Source organism: Momordica charantia (genome assembly GCF_013281855.1).
Source record: "Momordica charantia cultivar OHB3-1 chromosome 5 unlocalized genomic scaffold, Mcharantia_2.0 BLBB01000005.1, whole genome shotgun sequence".
Taxonomy (NCBI): Eukaryota; Viridiplantae; Streptophyta; class Magnoliopsida; order Cucurbitales; family Cucurbitaceae; genus Momordica; species Momordica charantia.
In genome coordinates this window covers 22,270,250-22,287,959 of record NW_028275163.1, presented here as the reverse complement: position 1 = coordinate 22,287,959, position 17,710 = coordinate 22,270,250, and the positions used below count along the sequence as shown (strand labels likewise).

Below are 17,710 nucleotides of genomic sequence, written 5' to 3'. Positions count from 1 at the left end.
TCCTTGTAACAATATAAATAACGTGGACCTCAACTAATTGGGTCGTCTCGTCTATGTATCCTTGTTCAGGAGCTTGTTTGTTGTTTATCAATAAAGCGGAGGTTAGTTTGGTGTGGTTTTTCTTGGATTTTGTATTATGTCTTCGATTGTTTGGATCTTTGAACCAGTAAAAAAGACATCGAGTGTTTCTCTAGAGGGTTGGTCGGTTTGGTTCTCCGAGAGATGACCGTTGCATTAAAATAACCAAACAATAGTCTTGGGGTTGGAAGAGCTTGGAACGACTTCGTCCATGTACTTTCAAATTTGAAGCAATTTGGTCCTCAAACTATAATATGTAACAATTTAGTCTCAATAGTTTTACATTTATAACGGTTTAGTCCCTATCGTGAATTTTTTTTATTAAATTTCTTATATATTTAGATTCGATAAACCAATAAAGGACCAAATTGTTTTAATAAATTACAAAAATTAAATAGTTATGCGACAAAAATCGATACTTAATTTTGACAAAAATTTCACCACTAAATTGTTGTAAATTTTAAACTATAGGGACTAAATTGTTACCTACTTACAAAAAACTAAATCGTTTCTTTAGAAAAATATAGGTATCAAATGTTTTTTTAACCTATATATTTAGATTGATTCCTTAATTTGAAAGTTGCAGTGGATGGAGCCCCCACATTAAATAAAAACACAAAAATTCTTGATCAAGAGGTGGACCTGCATGAGTATGTTAATTAAAAGCAGTTGAATTAGTCATAAATTTGTTTTGGTTAGTTATGTTCTTGTTTAAAATAGGAAGGTTGTTTTGTTTTTATAATTCTCTATATATACCCAAACCCATATTTGTTTCTCTGGTACTGAACTCAATTTGCCAAAGAGATCAATGGAGGGTAAGAAGTTGGCGTTCATGGTGTTGGTGGCACTGGTGTTTATCATCACTTCTTCCGCACAATCAGTCGTCTTTGACATCGAAAATCAAAATCTCGTCGCTGATCATGAAATTAGTGAGTTGAATGATATTAATTCTTACCTTTTAATGTCGATTCTCAACCGATATCGTATGTCAAAATTTCGAAACACCCGAAATTTATAAATGGCGAACTGACATCAAAGATTTCAATTGTTGCAGTGAATGAATGGAGAAAAATGTTAAAAGGTGGCCTGCAGGGAACATGTCGTGGGAAACCCTGCAACGACTCCACTCATTGCGGTGCTGCATGCCAATGCTTTCAATTTGATCATTTTACATTTCCAGCTGAACCTTTTACGGGAACATGCCTTCCTCGTTAGAATCAAATGATAAGTAATATATAGGAAGGTAATTAATTTTATCTTTTATGCAAGACTCAGTTTGAATAAAGTGGAGGTTAGTGTGATTTTTCTTTCTTAAATAATATCATTTGATTTCATTTAAGAAGTTTAATATGCTGAGGTCAATTCTTTCCATCTTTGCGTGATTATTAGCTTCCTCGTGTAAGTATTAGTATTTTAATTAGGAAGTGATTCACGGCAAGAAAAATGAGGTTTTTTTTCCGACACAAACCGCAGTCGTCCAGACTTTTAGTCGGAAAAGATATACATCTCGATTATTTTTTTATAAACAATCGGCGATATTGATTTAATTTTTTTTTTTACCAAATTGAAAAAAAAAAACCCTAAAAACTAGGAGTCATTGAATTATTTAACACCAAAATGAATAATTGAGGTATGAAAAGAAAGAAAAATAAAAAACTATATATATTAGATCCTTCCTAATAATATGTCAACTTGAACCTAATTAAGCTCGTTAAGCATTTATCTCCCATTAGAAAATTATGAATTCGAATTTCCACCTCACAATATACCAACAGAAAGATTCCTCCCCTGAGTGGCAGTGGTGGTTCCACCGTATAGTTCCCTCTGAAGAAAATTTGCATGGGGGCAGTGGAAGCTCCAAAATAACAAATGAAAAACAACACGTACAATTTTTCCAAAACTTCCTCTACGTGTGGCAGTGGAACGCACAATTCTTCTACACATGGAGTTGCGAGGCTATTATAAATGGAGGGTATAGTAGAGGGAAGCAAGAACAGTTCATTCGAAAGAAAGAAAGAAAGAGAATAGCCATGGCGGTTGCGATAGCGATGGAGGGGAAGAAATTAAGTGTGATGGTAGCGGTGATCATTGCTATGATGATGATATTTACTGTGTCTTTAGCACAATCCGCTTCGTCTTCTGAAAACGCAAGGATTGAACTGGTGTCTGATGCGCCAAAGTATTTAAATGGAATGGGCACCAGAAAAATGATGAAGGGTGCCGACAATTGGGATGGATGCAGCGGTACTACATGCTTTTTTCTCCCATGCAATCCAGGATGCACTTGTGTTAGTCAACAAGTCGTCCTTAGTTTATGTTATGCTAATCAACTCTAAACTCAACTCATATCTATAATATCCTTTCCATTCCATCGATCGCTTCTCCCTCTAGTCTTTTATGTTTTAAGCTACGTGTAAGAGTTGTCAACTTAAGTATTCAATAAAGCATCTCGAAATTTTAGTTATTTCACTCTTGTTTTCCATTTTTTTTATATCTGTGAGTATCTGAGTCAATTTGTACGTATTTCTACAACATTTAATATCATGAAATACATAGTAAGTAATTCTTAAAGTTTGTGGTCATCATGCAGTTTTCCTCTCAATTGACCCTAATCTAGCCTTTTGGACCAATGACGTTAGTTCTTTCACTTACTAATTGATTTGTTCAATTTTTTTTATTTTCTCGTATTTAAATATACTGGCACATGGTTTTGATTGCCTGATTGTATTAAAATTTGGTTGTTTTCATTTTTAAGTGTAAAACTTTTAAATAGTAGAAATTAAATAATCTCTTGGATAAAACATTAATTTATCCCAAATTGATGTTGCAATTAAAACAAACTGTATAGTTATAAACAAGAGTAGAGGCCAAAATGGAGAATACGTTGAATTTTCAGTACATTATTCAAATAATTTTCATCACTAATATACAAGCTCGATCACCATATATATTAATGATCAAGCTCAAAAAAAAAAAAATAATAATAATAATAAATTTAAATTTTAAAAAAATATACGGGTCTTGTTTTTTCCTCCAACCAAAAGTAATTATATGGCAAATTCACATGTATAAATGTATTTTATAAGAAGGGATTGGAGTTTCCAGTTTCATCTTATTGCTTTAAAATATTAAATCTGTACTCAATAATGTTGTTAAAATGGAATGGTGAAATGAGCGCACACGGCATACCGTTTAGAATGTGACATTTATTTTTTGAATAGCTTAGATTATATTTACTTCCAAAAAGTTATATTCAATTTGAACTAAACTAACGATTTAGTCCCTAAACTTTGAAAAGTAATAACAATTTAGTCCATATAGTTAAAAACAAGATTAGATTTGGAAATTAAGAGACTGTTTGATAACGTTCCTGCTTTTTGGGAACATTCTCACAATTGTATAGAAATTTTGAAACAGCTAAAATTAGTTTCTCCTGTTCTCATTTCCAACTTGTTCCAAAACATAAATAAAAATATTATTTTATCATATACTTGAATCTTAGAGGTTGGAACTATGCAAGACATTTTTCTTCGTTAAAAATAAAGATTTAGAAACAAAAAATATAAATGTTACTAAACGAACCCTGAGTGATCAATTATACGAATTGGTTTAATCATGGGTGAGTCCAAACTTGAACCGAATTTGAAATTAACAACAAAAATATATATAATTATGAAGTGACTAAAAAAAAAAAGGTAAAGAAATAGAAATCAGATTCCTTGGTTAAGGTGGGAGTGGGAGTGGCAGTGAAAGCTCCCAAAGAACAAATAACAAAAATAACAACACACTAAGTGTTGAAGAGCTACGACGAGTACAGGTGGCAGAGTAAGAAGATGAAACAAATATTTGAAGATGTGGTGGTCGGCGACCGCGACGGGGACAACACATGTTGGGATTATTTATTGGGCCAATAAATAACAAAACCCATTATAAGGTTTTTAAACCTAGCCGTGAAGAAAAAAAAATCAGCAGCCGAGAAGAAAAAAATAAGAAGGAAGTGACGGCTGGTGGTTTATTTTTTGGGTGGCAGTAGCTTGTTGGCGGAGAAGAAAAAATGAGAACAAGAGTTTGTAGAGTATCGTCGGCAGCCCGTTCTCTTGAGGTTAGTGAGGTTTTTCATTCTGTATTCCTAAGTAGTTATTGTCGTAGTGCTTAGAACCTAGGTGATCATTGTTGTGGCATCTAGAGAGAGCTTTGTAGAGCATTTGTGAGGCTCATTGCATTTATCCCAAAATCATAGTAGAACCCGTTATTGCAGGACGTAGCCCATAGTTGGGGTGAACCAGTATAAATTGCTTGTGTCATTTTCTGTGCTTTTCCTATTTTTCTTAGTATTTTGTGTGACTTAGTTTTTATTGACGAACCGTGGAAGGTGAAAATATTATTGGTGAGTAAATTTTCCCAACAAGTGGTATCAGAGACAGGTTGCAGAGTCATGGGAGACAAATATCAAACACACCATTACTATGAAGGGTTCTGAAGTTCAGTGGAGAAAATTTCAATTTTTGGAAAATGCAAGTAAAAGATCTTCTTACGTGCAAGAAGATACACAAGACTTTGGGGGAGAGACCAGCGGATATGACACACAAAGCTTGGAATGAGATGGATTAGCAGGCCGTTGCAAATATCAGAATGACACTAGCAATGTGGGTATGTAGTCTCGTGGCGAAAGAGACGACTGCAAAAGAGTTGTTGAAGGCTTTGCAAGATAGGTATGAAAAACCTTCTACCAATACAAAAATACTTCTATGGACGAAGTATTTTAACATCCACATGGAGGAGGGAACGGTGAATTCCCACATTAATGAGCTTACTGATATCTTGAACAAATTAGAAGGGATGGGTGTCAAGATTGAGGAATAGATGAAGGCTATGAGGTTGTTGACATCTTTGCCTGACAGTTGGGAGACGATGAAGACCGCGGTGTCGAATTCGCTAGGAGAAAATAGCTTGAAATTTTCAGGTATTTGTGATGCCGCCTTATCTGAGGAAGCCAGAGAAAAATAGGGAAAATGTCTGCAACTACTTCAGAGGCAGAAAACGAGGTTGAATCAGCTTTGATAACTCAGTTTAAGGGGAAGGGCAAGATGAAGTACAACAGGAAGCAGCAACATAGGAATAATAGGGGTAGTTGGAGTTCCAATGGAGAAATTGAATGTTTTTACTGCCATAAGAAGGGTCACTTCAAAAAACACTATAGGAAGCTTAAAGAGGATCAGGAGAATGAGGACACTCTAAATGACGTGTCAGCGGAGGTGTTAGCTTGTATTGAGGGTAACATAACACCTATAGACCGGTCATCAGAGTGGGTAGTGGACAGTACAGCTTTGGTGCATGTAGCTTCAGATAGGAGTTGGTTCACATCCTTCACTGCAGGAAATTATGGCGCGGTGAGAATGAGAAACGGGAGACTCTCCAAGATCACAGGACTTGGAGATGTTCATCTGAGGACTGACAGTGGGATCGAGTTAATACTGCATGATGTGAGGTATGTACCCAGTTTCATGATGAATTTGATATCAGCGGGGAAGCTGGATGACGAAGGCTACAGAAGTGAGTTTGCAGAGAATAGATGAAAACTCATGAGGGGATCCGAGATAGTGGTTGTTGGCCATAAAAAAGCTTCAGTGTATGTGTTGAGGTTTAATGTTGCCAGAGGATCAGAGAGACAGGTTATGCACAGGGCTGCAGATAGTTCAGAGGGAGACTTGAAAGAACTAGCAGCATTGACAGTCGGAACAGATCAGAAGAATCTACCCTTAGTTCAAGTACAACAGCTGGGAAGTAGAGGAAAGGTAAAGTGGAACAGCTCAGTGAGACGTTCAACAGAATGTCAGTTTCGAGCCCCAGTTGTCAGACGGATTAGCGAGCTGATGAAGTCGCGTAGGCGAAAAGGTGCATTGAGAAAGACTACAGTAGGTACTGAGGTCAATGTTGAAGTCTCTAAAGTGGCAACGGACTTGGGTGGGAGTGCCAAGTCAATCAGTGAAAAAGCTTTCCTTCAAGAGTCGTTGGGTGCGAGCGAAGAAGGAAGCGTTGGGGACCACTTAGTTCGAGTGGGAGCACGTGACTGTGTCTCTAACGTCTGGGAGACAAGACCACGTAGGATTGTTCAGTTTCAGAGCAATCACAGATGAAGCCTTGGTTGGTGCCAAAAAGAAGTTAGAAACTCTTGGTGCAGTAGGAGTTGAGCCTTGGTTGGTGCCAAGAGGATGTTGATCAGTCAGAATATGTTGGTGCAGTCAGAACTGAGTCATGAGGGACAATGTTGTCGCAGTGGGAGACGATATTGTTATTTTGTCTCCAAGTGGGAGATTGTTAGGATTATTTGGAGTCAAAATAAAAGAAAGAAAAGAAATAACCTTTGCTAGTTATTGGCCCAATAAATAACAAAGCCCATTATAAGGTTTTTAAACCTAGCCGTGAAGACAAAAAAAAATAAAACAAGTAGTCGAAGAGAAGAAAAAACTAAGAAGACAGTGGCGGCTGGTGGTTTATTTTTTGGGTGGCTGTAGCTTGTTGGCAGAGAAGAAAAAAGGAGAACAAAGGTTTGTAGAGCATCGTTGGCAGCCCGTTGAGGTTAGTGAGGTTTTTCATTATATATTCCTAAGTAGCTATTGTCGTAGTGCTTAGAAGCTAGGTGGCTATTGTTGTGACATCTAGAGAGAGCTTTGTAGAACATTTGTAAGGCTCATTGTATTTATCCCAAAATCATAGTAGAACTCATTGTTGTGGAAGACTAGACGTAGCCCATAGTTGGGGTGAACCAGTATAAATTCTTTGTGTCGTTTTCTGTGCCCTCCCTATTTTTCTTAGTATTTACGTGTTTGACTTAGTTTTCATTGACGAACTGTGGAAGGGGAAAATATTATTGGTGAGTAAATTTTCCCAACAACACACAGCTTCGACAAATACACGTGTCCGACACACACATTATAAATAGTGGAAGTTTGATAATTGGGTAGACAAAAGCCATCGACAATGAAAATATGGTGATCCAACAGTTCATCTCTAATGAGAGAAACCAAGTTGAGGAATACTTGAACTGTGGATAAAAATATGGTGATCCAGCCGTTCATCTATGTAAGAAAGTCAAGCATAGAGTATTCTAGGGTGACAGTATGAAAGGGAAAAATATTTTCATGAAAAATAACATCTTTGGTCATGAAAATACTTCTATTGACAACGTCAAAAAGTTTATATGCTTTCCTATCAGAAGGGTATCGATCCTAATTAAGAAAACAACAATTTTGTGTGTTTAGAAGGAAGAGTGGAAGCAAAGACAACCAAATACGTACCCTTGGAGAATCATAATCAAGTGCAACTTTATTTAGTAAAGCAAAGTGAGTACAACACTTCAATAGAGGAGAGATGGTGTTCGACTGATAAAAAATGAATGCAGTGAGTATACATTTGTTCCAGAAGCGAAGAGGTACATGAGACTAGAAATAAAGAGCTCTAGCAACATTCAAGAGATGTTGGTGTTTTCTTTCAACGATAGAGTTTTGTTCAGGATGTTCAACATGGGAGAATAGATGAATAACACCTTCATTCTTAAAAAAATCCTCACGTCTTCAGAAGTTGAAAAAATTGGGGAATAATAGACAGCACATCAGATTTACGACCTAACATATATATCCAAGTATAGCGTGTGCAATCGTCTACAACAGTCAAAAAATATTTATAATTAGAATATGAAGTAATAGCAAGAGGGCCCCAAATATCAAAACATGTACAAGATCAAAAGCAGACTCAGAAAATCTATTATAACTAATAAAAGATAAACGCCTTTGTTTAACAAGTGGACAAACATCATAATGATTAGGTGTAGTTTGCTTTAAAGAATCGATAGATATGAAATCTTTTAAAGCATGTAATCTAGTAAGAGATGCGTGTCAAGTCTGGCATGCCAAAATTAATGGCAGTAGAGCTAGCCGCAGCAAAAATTGAGTTTGCTAAAAAAGAAACAATAGTAGGTTCCTCGAGATATAAAGACCCTCGTGTTAGCTACCCTTGCCAATAATCTTCAAAGTAGATTTGTCTTGAATTTCATAATATAATTAGCAAAAAAAAATTGTACTTCCATGGTAAGAGTACTAATGGACAACAAATTATATTAGAATTCAGGCACACACAGGACATTTTGAAGGACTACTGATCCGAGGATAACTATGGTTCCAATGTAGTGAACAGATATGGTGTGATTTGTTGGGTAAAATAACCACCGTAGAGATTAGTTCCATAGAAGAAAAGAAATCCTTAGAATGACAAATGTGCATTGAGGCACCAGAGTCCAAAATCCATCTGGTATAATATGAAGATGGAAAAGAAATATTTGGACATGTACCTGCAATATACGAAGAAGAAGGCGTCAGATCTATAGCAACATTATTCTTCGTAGCAGAAAGTTGAGATTGTAGGAGATTCTGACACTACATAAGTCGATCAACATGAGGAGAAGTAGAAACCACCGAATTATTAGATGAACTCACAGGAGAAGCGGCAATGGTCACGGCTCCTTGTCCAGAGAAATTGATGAATTAGAAGCTAAGTTTGGAGAAATAGCTCTGTCTGTAACCAGATGGATAGTCATGGAGTTTGTAACACCGATCGACGGTGTGACCTTGAAGACCACAACTAGTGCATATAGGTCGCTCTCTGTGTTGGTGAGAGAGGAATTAGAAGCAGATGCATTAAGTTGACGAGTACTCTATTGAACAGCAAGGCAAAGAGCGGGGGAAGGAGATGAAAAAATAGGGATGGCGCGTTGTTGATCTTCCTGAGAAATTAATGAAAATGCCTTGTTGATGGAAGGCGGTGGATCCATGAGCAAAGTTTGCGCACGAGTTGATGCACAAATTTTTTTAAGGGTGTCTTTTTGTTTATGAATAAATAAAGGGAGGTAAATTTATTTTACTACAAAATGTGGGGGGAGAGATTGAACTAAAACTTCTTGATTTAATATATATGCCAATTACGATTGAGTTAGGCACATTTTGATATGCGTGATCAATTTAATCCTAAGAAAACTAAGAGAATTATAACAACTTTACACAAAAGTGTGGGTAGTGCATAGTTAAATTACCATTAATACCTTAACTTCAAACTAATATGACTTTAATGTATACTTAAAAATCTATAAACTACCATTAATACCTTCATTTTGATGTAAATATTAAATATTATTGTATGAAAAGGCAAATGATAAAATTGAATTGCAAGAGGAAAATGAAACAAATATTTGAAGACGAGATCTCCATGGGGGACAAAGATTAAAAATAAATTATAAAAATAATGTTAGTTTAGAAATGACTACAAAATAAATGTAATTTAAATAAATAAATTCTTTAAAAAGATAAAAGTCAAAACTCGCATACAATGCCTGAGATTTTTACCAATCCGACCACTGAATAGATAATTTTATTTTTAAATTTAAAAATGTTTAAGATATTTATCATGTTCCATCTGTGTCTAAATATAAATTGATTTCTTCTATTCACATTAAAAAAGTCACAAACTTCATTTCACTTGATTCAACATGAATTTCTTTTTCTTCAAAATATAGTCTTAGCCCCTAATATCTTCACCCTCAATTTCTAATTTAATATCTAAAATCTAAAAAAAGATAAAGAAAGGGTTCGATTTTAGCCCTTCAAGTGTTTGATAAAGTTCCAAGTTGAGACAATATTGGAAAAGCTTTTAACAAAAAATTAAAGTATCCTAATTTCTTCTCCGGTATGACATTTTTTTTAGTTTGAATACTCCAAATTTTGAACCAAAAGAAAGTACTTTAGATTTTCGGAAGAGACTTTCTTTAAATTCCTAACGTATTATGTTTACCGTCTTCTCTAACTATCGAACACGTTTATCCTTAATTTTCTCCATTTTTATGGGGGTGGAATATAAAATTTTCATATCTCCATCTATGTACAATGAACTTACTTTTTTCTATCAAAATTAGTAATAAAAAATTAGTTGGTATATTCCAAGGTTCGAAATGTCAAGATCTCGATTTTACAGACATATCGATGTCGATGAATATTTAGAAAAAAATCACGAAAAATTGTGAAAATGGTTGGAAATTATTTGAATAAGTAAATAAAACTTTAATTGTAACTTAATTAAGTTATAATTTATCGCTTTTAACCCTTATATGTAAAAATATAAGTAATTAACTTATCAATGAAAATATCGAGGTCAATATAATAAAGATTGATCGATGGAAATTATTTGAATTAGTAAATTAAATTCTAATGTTGCTTCGTTATGTTTTATTGATAATTTCTAATCAAATCTAGTCCTAAGTTACTTTTTTTTTTTTACTTCTCTTTTTAAGTTACTTAATTATATATGTTTATTTTGACATATAAGTTAGAAATCTTCAAAAACAATAGAAAGGGAAGAGAAGGAAAACATGGGAAAGTTTTTTTCATGAACTTGTCCTACTTTGCTTGTTTTCAAATTGGGAGTGCCAACCTTCTCTATAAATACCTCTTTTATCTCCTTCAACTATCATAAACGAACTTGTCGTATTGAGTATAGATGGTCAATACTCAATAAACGATGATCACGGCTTTAATAAAAAAATTTTAATTGTGAAATGTCGTTAATTTTAAATATCGAAAATATATCGAGTTGCTTGATGCAGCGACATGTTGGTGTCGAGCGATATAAAATTATGTTGTATCCAATTATCCCAATTAAGTGGCAGTGACATAGCATTATATTTAACCTATTTATATATAAAACAAATTATGCCCCATTCGTGATTCAAATTTTAAAAATAAAGAATGAATTTGTATGGACATCACGAGAAATATTGTAGACAATATTATGCAAAATGAAATCAAAATTAATCAACTGCAGAACAATGCATTGTCATAAAAAATGCCCCAAAAATACTTTTAAAACATAGTTTTTTTTTTTTTTTTTTGAGGAAACTCTAGAAACATAGTTAATATTCTTATTTACATCTTTTTCAACACCAAAATACAAAATTGAATGAGCGATTGTACATGTTTTTTAGTATTTCAGAACTCCAAAAAATTTAATCCAAACTGATCCAGCGGCTGAGATTTATTAGGATAATATGAAAGTGAAATGAGGACTTATCTGCAAGGGATAATTCCTTGAATTCCTGTGGTTGGAGGGCATCTATCAAAATTAGGATTAGATATGTAGCGAGGGTCATTTTAGTAATGACGTGATTCTTGTTTCTGTTTCTTCCTTTTCAATCAATAAAAAATACAATTGAATGGTCTCAATCCTTACCAATTCAAAGATGATCAAATAATATTTATATTTATATTTTGTAACAAAGTAAAATTAGAATTGAATTGAATGGTCTCAATCCTCACAAATTCAAGGATGATCAAATAATATTTCTATTTATGTTTTGCAACAAAGTGATATTAGAAACAAGAAACAATACCATACAAGAAATAAGGTTTTTTCAGACACTTAAAAATGTCAGGAAAAAGCTTAAGAATGTTGGGAGTAACTTTTCCCGACGAAAAAAATGCGTCGGAAGAAAAGTCGGGAAAAGTTCAGTTTTCCCGACATTTTGAAAAAAGGTCGAGAAAAATGACTTTTCCTGACATCCCAAAAAAGTCAGGATCAGTAACTCTTTCCGACCTTTTTCCAAAACCGTCGGGTTTTTTCCCCCATAAATCCATGTTAATGTGAATCTCATTCTTGTTCAAAGACCTAATTTAAGATATTTCAATTTAAAAGTTACAACATTGCCAAACAAAAAAAAAATTACAAAATAAATCTAGGTAAAAACTTCGTATCCTTCGTTTCATGAAAGATGTGTTTGAGAGTGATTTTGACTCCCATTTTCATTGATCATGTTTAGTAAATTAAAAAATTGATTTTAGAAAAACATAAAATCACTTGAAATTGATTTTTAAGGTATCACTTGAGTAATGATTTTGAAAAATCAATTATTCTTAAATCTCTTTTTTCAATATCAGTCCTTCTACCATCACTTCCAAACACACCCGAAATCTACTCAACTTGAAAAAGTACATGAGTAGCCAAATCAGAAGAACCTTAAAAAAAATACACTTATGCCAGCAATAATTGCAACAAAAATACGACTAAAATCAAAGTGAAAAAAGAAGCTCATATTTTAAAATCAACCTCTTATACTTAGAAACTAAATTTAAGATAGAGCATCCTAGAATTCTATAAAAGACATCATGCTCTGACAAATTCAGTAGAATCTGATAGTTTTATTTATTTAAACACTATATTCAATTGAAATACCAAAATAGCCGAAAACTACAATAGTTATATTTATATATAAAAACTACGATATTGATCAAAAATCTATCATTCTAAGGAAGAATAACTCAAAAACTCGCCTTTGATTAGAAAATTCTAAATCATCGGGAGTATTTCACCTCTACCGACTTCTTCTGCAAAATTGTCGGCAGTTATTATTATTATTATTATTATTTTTTATTATTTCTTTTTTGTGTTTGCAACATTATATATCATAAACGCTTGCTCCCGGTTTTTTTTTCTTTTGCAAAACGTCGGAAAAAATAAATAATTCTAGACCCTTTTTTAAAAAAAGTCTCGAGGAAATTGGAACATTTGTTTAAAATATTATTCCCGACATTTTTAAATTAGTTCGGAACAAGATTCAAAATGTCGAGAAACATGTCGACATAAACATAGGGGGAAAGTCGATTTTCCCCATGTCGTCGACATGTCTTTTTTTTTTTTCTCTTCTTCCTTTTAATGTTATTTTATTTTTATCATCTTCTTATTATACCACTGTAATCTATAATTTCTCACAACCTCGACGACTGTATGTAATCTTAGTCTGTTCAATGAAACATTCGAATTTTAATACTGTATAAAATATAACTAATAAGATTTGAAATTTGCTTTATTGATAATTTCTAATCCAATCTAGTCCTTACTTATACCATTGAACAATACATGAAATATTGATATATATATAAAGATCGAAATAATCTTAGAATTTTTAAAAAATAAAATATTATTATATATAAATAGTGGTGAAACACGAAGTAACTTAATTAATACCAAAAAGATGATCTCAGAGGATCTAGTGCACTATCTTGATAACTTTGATATAAATTACAATAATTCTCCACGGTCATCCTAGACTGAAAGTTTTGAAAGTAGTTGCTCAAATGAGTAGAAAATGAAGCACATATAGACCCTAGTGGTAGATAATTTGGATGAATGATACAATCACGAGGTTGAGGTGTTTGAAAATTGTGTAAATTTGATTAGAAAGTTGGATTGATGATTAATTTGAAAATGTGTTTGAAAAATGTGTAAATTCAAATTTGTAAAGAGAAGTAGGTAAAAAGTAAATTGTAGGAGTTAATTAGAATTTAGAAATGTGTTTGGAAACCAAGTCGGTAATTATCTCATTTCTAAATAAATCCTATTATGAAAAACATAAAAGAAGTAGTCAAAAGTTTACAATTCAAGTTTATTTTACATATTCAAATAATTTACATCAATCTTCATTAAAGAAACAAATATTTTTCAATATTTCCATCGACATCGACATTTTCAAAAGTAAAATGGTTATATTCTTACTTTTAATGGTTAAATGTGATCAATTATAGGCTAATTAAGCTACAATTCAAGTTTTATTTGCTAATTCAAAAAATTTCCATCAAATTCCACAATTTCTATTATTTTTCTTGAAATATCCATCGACATCGACATGTCTATAAAATCGGGACCTCGATATTTTCATCGACATCGATATTTTGAACACTGGTTCGGAATAAGTACCTTTGTCTCTACGTTTTTTGAAAACCGTCAATAAAAGTCGGTATTTCCCGATATTTCCCGACGTTTTTAAAAAACGTCGGAAAAAGGTTTTCAGGGGAGTTTTTATTGGCATTTGTTAAAATAATTATTTGGGGGAAAGTAACTTTGTTGCGACGTTTTGTGCAAAAAGGTCGGGAAAAGTAAAAAAGTCATTAGGGGCAATTTTTTTAGGCATTTTTTAATATCATTATTCCCGACGTTTTTAATTAAAAGTTGGGAAATATCAAATTTTTCCGACGTTTTTTAAAAAATTACCATATGTAGTTTACTTTTCCCGATGTTTTCCAGAAAATGTTGGGAAAACCTCACTTTTTCTCGACGTTTTCGATTTTGTCAAGCAAAAGAACTTATCACGATGACTTTTCAAAGTGTCGGTATAAATACCATCGGGAAAGCGATAAATTCTTTGTAGTGATAAGCTTGTTTGGATCGTTTTTGAAATTTCTATATAATTTTGAGAATGTTTTGAGAAATTAGAAACAAAAAACCTGACTAGTTACAAAATGTTTTAGTTTCTTAATAAAATTTGAAAACGAGAAATAAGAAACAGAAGCGTTATCAAATCTGCCCTAAAAATTTACATTTAGTCAATAGAAATATGAATAGTTATAATTATTTAGTTCTTAATTATGATACTTTTAAAAAAATTTAGTTATAATTATCAATAGTTATAATACTTTTAAAAAATGTAATTATGATCCTCTAACTTTGAATTCTAATTCTAATACAACTATTAATATCGTTAACTATATTTCAAAAAGATGTGATTCGGAGATCCAACCTCCAACTTGAGGTAGATAATAAGTCTGTTATCATTTTTTTAATCAATAAAACCACAAGGGAACTAAGAAACACCAAAACCAAGGGTCCTAGAAGCCCGACAATCATCGAATAGGGGTGGGGTACTCTTCCAACTACATTCCAGAAATCCCAGCATCGACAACCATCCTTACCAAATCATGCAGATCAAGGACAGTAAGCTAAAGAGAATCTAACTCCACCTCCAAATTAAGGAAGAGGAATATTAAGGATTGATTGCACATCTTCTTCGTGAAAACAGTTTGAGGCAGCATGCCAATCCTAAACACCATTTGGAAGAATAAGGGACGTGACCTTTTGACTGGCCACCCCCTTAATAGGGAAAATTGTGGAGAAGGATGACGGGTAGGAATCCATTTGTGGGCCTTAATATCAATCCTCTGACCATTTCCCACTCTCCATCGAAGACCTTTATTCAGTAATTTCTTCCCCCACATAATACTATTCCAGATGAAGGAGTCTTGGTTACGAGCTTTGGCCTCCAAGAATTGACAGTCAGTGAAGTACCTTCCTTTTAAGGTCCTTGCCAAGAGAGACGAAGGATTAGAAAGAATTCGCTGTTGAGTTTTCGCAAAATATTGAAATGGAAGTCCGGAATTCTCACACATTTTTTTACGAACAAGAGAGGTGAACATTTTAAGAGTACAATGATGGTTTCCAAGTGCTAGAAGTTGTTTCACATCGGAAAGATACAAGGAGAAAGGTGTGTTCCAACTACAATAAAAGGAGCTCATGAGCTTGGGTTTTAATCATCCCAAATTGAAATACTTTAAATCTGTTATATAAGTTCTAGTTAACTGAGCCGTATTTGCTTTGAGAGGGTATTTTGTGTAATTGGATTCAGGGAGAGAAATCTATGTGATTGTAATAATTTTTCAAATTCTAGATTTTTCCTTGTGAGTCGTGGTTTTTCTCCCGTTTGGAGTGTTCCACATTAATTCTTGTGTTTCTTTATTTTATTGTTTTCTTTAAATTTTTCATTTATTTTTTGCTTATTCCTACAGTAGAAGTAGGAGATTTTTTCCCATCAAGTGGTATCAGAATTTTAGGTTTGTAGTTTTCTAGAATTTTTTAGTATGCTCTCTGGTTGCGCCATTGTCTGAACTTCCACATCATAAAATATTTCTTGAAATAAGTTACGGTTATGTGAATAGTGTAAGTTGTTCACTATTTGCATATTCACTAGGAGTGTGAAAGCAGATATGTCATTCTTTCTAAGTCAAGTGAAGATTGATGTGGAGAAATTTGACGGAATGATCAACTTCGGCTTGTGACAAGTGCAAGTCAAGGATGTGCGTATACAATCTAAATTACACAAGGCGTTGAAGGGAAGATCGAGTGAAGGTGCTTCTGAAAAGCTAAGCGATGGTTCCAACAGAGTATCTAAGAAGTCTAGCATGAGCGATGAAGATTGGGAGGAAATGGATTTGGGGGCTGCAAGTGCGATACAAACAGGATTGACTAAGAATATTCTAGCGAATGTGCATGGAATTTCGACAGCCAAAGAACTTTAGGAGAAGCTCAAAGTGTTGTGTCAAGCAAAAGGCATCTTAAATCCGTTGTACCGGAAGGAGCAGCTTCACACCATGCAAATGGAGGAAGGTACGAAAATTTCAGATCATCTGAATAATCTCAATAGTATCATCTTTGAGCTGGAGGCAATCGAAATGAAGATATAGATGATGAAAATAAGGAACTCAAGCTCATCATGTCACTTCCACCTTCTTATGAACACATGAAGCCGATCTTGATGTATGAGAATGATACTTTAAATTTTGCCAAGACTACTAGTAAACTGTTGTTAGAGGAAAGAAGGCTGAAGAGTGAAGGGCATACTTCACATGAAGATTTGGCACTGGTAGCTAGCAATTGGAAGAAGAAGAAAGATTCTATACAAAAAAAAGCTTTTTATTGGAGATGCAGATAGTCTGGGCACATGAAGAAAGATTGTCCTAACAGAGCAAGTTCGTCAAAGGGCTCTGGGTTGGATGCTGACAGTGATTCTCTCATTAGGGAAGAGGATGATCAGTTCCTTTGAAGAGAGATAGAAATCATCATCATGGTATGTCCGCTTTACCATGAGAGAGGATGTGATGTTAGCGGTTACAGTGGTTTACACACGGGCATTGGCTTGGCGGTTATTCAGGGTGTATGTGTGGTGGAAATTATGTCGATGGTTGAAGAACTTCTAGGTGAGCTATGTAGGTGGAAGTTGCACCATAAATTTTCAGCAAGATTTATCGACATGTGACGAGGAAGAAAAATCTTGGAAGGCGACATTCCAAGCGATCTACTTTTATGGCGGAGTAGGCTATAGTTCTCTGAGATAATTATGATTATGGTTAAAGACAATGAGTGCAGTAGAAATTGTGAATTTTATCAATATCTAATATTAGAATGGAAGTTGTCCCACAGCACAAAATGTGTGATTGCTCTAATAACTTTTCACATAGTGGATTTTATTTTCTGCATATTCCTGCTAGGAGATTTTTCCCATCATTCGCCACCCTTCCTTAGTAAGGAGGGATTGGTTAAACAACTCAAGATTACGAAAACACAGCTGTTGAGTTGGGTAAATTTTAATTCGTTTGTATGGATTCTAACATTAATTTAACTATTTTTTCATTCTCTCCACTCTATCCATCTTTAATTGTTGTAGGTTTATTAATCTTTAAATAAAATATGAATTAATAATTTTTGGTTACAAAATGCAATCCAAAAATATAGAAATTATTTTAGTTTTCCAAAATATTTTTCCATATACCTCTAAAATACTAAAAACCAAAATTTTATTTTTCTAATCTCGATCGTTAGGTCTTTTAGAGAAATTTTGATGTATTTAAGAAATAAATTTAAAAAAAATTTACTTTTTTTTTAAATTTATCATAGATTTTTTAATTAGTTTTGAAAATTGTCTGGAAATAGTGAAATCTATTCTAATTAAAATTTTCACATATTTATGGAATTTAGAAAAATTCATATG

The 17,710-nt window shown here is 33.5% G+C and overlaps 1 long non-coding RNA gene across 1 annotated transcript; it reads left to right on the top strand.

Moving 5' to 3' along the window:
* The first annotated feature begins 639 nt into the window (after positions 1–639).
* LOC148211546 (uncharacterized) lies at positions 640–1,420 on the top strand. Its single transcript, XR_015791069.1, has 2 exons — positions 640–1,007; positions 1,133–1,420. It is a non-coding gene; the product is annotated as an uncharacterized LOC148211546 (long non-coding RNA).
* Positions 1,421–17,710: the final 16,290 nt, after the last annotated feature.